Source organism: Lucilia cuprina, chromosome 5 (genome assembly GCF_022045245.1).
Source record: "Lucilia cuprina isolate Lc7/37 chromosome 5, ASM2204524v1, whole genome shotgun sequence".
NCBI lineage: Eukaryota > Metazoa > Arthropoda > Insecta > Diptera > Calliphoridae > Lucilia > Lucilia cuprina.
In genome coordinates this window covers 2,929,644-2,932,988 of record NC_060953.1, presented here as the reverse complement: position 1 = coordinate 2,932,988, position 3,345 = coordinate 2,929,644, and the positions used below count along the sequence as shown (strand labels likewise).

Genomic DNA, 3,345 nt, shown 5'->3' with positions numbered 1-3,345 from the left:
AGTTCTAGTTCAGTTCTAGTTCAGTTCTAGTTCATTTCTAGTTCAGTTCTAGTTCAGTTCTAGTTCAGTTCTAGTTCAGTTCTAGTTCAGTTCAGTTCTAGTTCAGTTTTGGTTTATATGAATAATTTTCTTCTTTTCAAAAATATGTTAAAATCTCTTTTGAAAATAAAAACTTTAACAAATTTAAATTATCTGGCATCACCACTAAACAACCGCAAAAACAATGTTTTTCTTTTTCTTCAGTACACCCAAGTATGTTGTTGTATGCAATATGCAAAAATGCCAATTTACACTTTTTTTGAGAGTGGTGTGAAGGAGCAGTAAGCAAATAAAAGAGAATCCAAAAAAGTGAATGGCGGTTGTTTGAGTTCAAACACACACACTCACACCTTTTGCAGTAATACAAAAAGTATTTTGTGTGGGCGCCTTTAAGTAAAGGGGAGTAAAAGAAGGAGTCTCTTACGCTCTTGTTGATACATTTTGTTTATGTTTTTTTAAAAAAATAAAAAGAGTTAAGGCACATGCGCAATAAATATGAAAGTAAATATGCAACCAGCTGTTTTTTGTGTTTGTTATTAATCATACGTCTGTATGTTTTTGTGGGCATATTTATTATGTTCGTATTTTTGTATGCAGCGGGTTTGGCAGGTAAATATGTCGGCATATTGATATGCAAGAGTGTGTTTTTTGTGCATTACCATGTTTCAGTGTGTTTTTTAAAGAGAAAGAGAGTTAAGGCTATAATGACTTGATTTTTTTCTTGTTTTTGTTGTGTTACTTGCAAAACAATTTCCTTTTTCCGCTAACTAACAAAAAGTGCAGTATATTATAGTACATCGTACCTTTATATTAATTTGCATAAAATAAATATATTCTATCTATGGGATTTTGAAGGAAATATGCGGATAAGGGGAACATAAAGGTAGAATTTATTAGGGTTTTTCTATGTCAAGCAATAAATTTTCTGTTTTGTGTGATTAAAGGAAAAAAATTAGGAAATTTTTGGTAAAATTTTGATTTCAGGAAATTTTTTTTAAATTAGTTGCAGATCAGCTTAAGATCAATTTTCTACATTAGTCCGAGGTCAGCTATGGTTCAATTCTACATTAGTTCGATTTCCGCTATTTTGAAGTTTCAGATCAATTAAAGATCAACTCAAGAATAGTTCTAGAACAATTTTCGATCAGTTTTAGATCACTTTTAGATCTGTTCCAGATCTGTTTGCGATCCTGGAAGATCAGTTCCAAATCAGTTCTAAATAGTTTTTAGATTAACTTTATATCAGTTTAAGTTCAGTTCTAGATCATTGTGAGATAAGATGTAGATCAATTTTGGGATCAATTTAGATCTATGGGGTACTAGTAGTACATCCGTTTTATATATAATGTGGATCAGTTAAAGATCAGTTGTAGATCAGTTATAGATTACTTATATACAAATCCAGATCAGTATTGAATCATTTCTAAGTTTCCTCAATCTTAATCTGAATCATTTTCAATTAAACTTCAAGATCAATTATATATAGTGTAGATCACTGCAAGATCTGTTCTAGATCAATTATATACAAAACCTGATCAGTATTGAATTATTTCTAAGTCATTTCAATCAAACTTTAAATCAATTCAAATCAGTTTTCTACATTAAATAATGATCAGTTCTAGATGATTGCTAGATCAGTTCTAAACTACTATTATAAATTCTTACCTTTAATTGCACATTTTCCTTGCATAAACAGAAATGTCCTCAAAAAGTCTTTATATTAAAGCCTAAAAATAAAGAAAAAGAAAAAAAATAATTTAAAATATTTGGTTTTTGTTTACATTTACAAATTAAAATAACAGAAAAAACAACAATTTCCTTAACTTCCTCACAAACACAAAGGACCTTTTCCCTAAACCACAATTTTTCGCCCTTTATTTTAAAACTATGTTTTTCTCTTTATTTAACTATTCATCGAGCAGAGAGTAAATTTAAATTTTTTTATCTATTTCCACAACCCCCCGCACCCCTTAGTCTTGCTGTAGTTTTACGGTTGTTGTTTTACAGCAACAGTGGAAATAACAACAATGCTTCAATTTGTTTTCAACAACATCCCTTTCATTAATAGCCAAGAGTGTGAGTGAATGTTTGTTTTTATTTTTGTTGTAGCTTTCTATGCCTCTATGGAAAAAAAAGAGAAAACTCTTGACAATGTTTGTTTGTTGTAGGAAAAGCCGGTGTATATGTATGCGGCATTTATTTAACATGAATGAGTTTTTCTTTTTTTGTTTTGCAAACTTTTGCGCCAGAATAAGAGCAAAAAAAACCAACAGCAATTACAAAAACAACAATAAACACCTCAGCGGAAATTCACTTGTAAAGTTGGCAATTTTTTTCTTTTGTGTTGTTGCTGTTTTTTGGAAAGGGGCTTGTATATGGATGAGTTGTTTGTATATGAATGTTGGTATAACATTGTTAACTGTGCTGCTCCTACTTTTTTCCATTATTTTTGTTTTAAAGCCTTCAGAGTGTATGTTGTTGACTGGTACTAAAGGTAGTAATGTACTTTTGTTGTTGCTGTTATTATTTCTAGCGTGTTGTTAAATTTTGTTAAATAAAAGTTTTTTGGACTAAAATGAAACAATTTTTTTTAAATTTAAACAAATATGACAGAAAACAATATAAAGCCAATATGTTTTAAAACAATAAAAGCAGAAAATCTTAAAAATGTTTAAACTTTAAAACTTAACAGAAATCAACATTTATTAACAATGCTTTTTAAGAAAATTTTACAATTTTTCACAAAACTGAAACAAAATTTTAACATATTTAAAAAAAAAAAATTTGTTCATTTCATATATGAAATTTTTCATTTTACTTTTTGTAGCTGCTAGCCCTGGTTGTAATATCGCTGTTGCAGACATCAACATTAAAAAAAAATGTTAAAAAATATTGCATGCCATTTGTTATACAAAATCTCCAAAAGAAAAAAATGTCTTTGTTTTGGTTATCCTAACAATACAGTAAAAACAAAGCAGAAAAATATGTTATGGCTAGTTATTTTGCAAACAAAAAACAACAACAAAAATTATAAACAATAATAAAACCATAACAAAACAAAAGTAAATAACAGAGCTGGCAAAGTTTTGTTAAGTATTTAGTACTTGGTGGAGCCTATGGTTTAGTCTAGAGTCAAGTCTATAGTCTGGTATGTAATCTAGTTTAAAGTCTAGTCTATAGTTTAGCCAATAGTCTAGCCTAGTCTAGTCTATAGTCTAGTCTATAGTCTAGTCTATAGTCCAGTCTATAGTCTAGTCTATAGTCTAGTCTATAGTCTAGTCTATAGTCTAGTCTATAGTCTAGTCT

At 29.1% G+C, this 3,345-nt stretch overlaps 1 long non-coding RNA gene across 1 annotated transcript in view; it reads right to left on the bottom strand.

The window, feature by feature from the left end:
• LOC111683597 overlaps window positions 1-3,345 on the bottom strand; it is a 34,710-nt gene that overhangs the window by 14,945 nt on the left and 16,420 nt on the right. The window contains exon 3 of the long non-coding RNA XR_006941116.1: window positions 1,705-1,766. This is a non-coding gene — a long non-coding RNA (uncharacterized LOC111683597). The remainder of the gene's footprint in view (window positions 1-1,704; window positions 1,767-3,345) is intronic.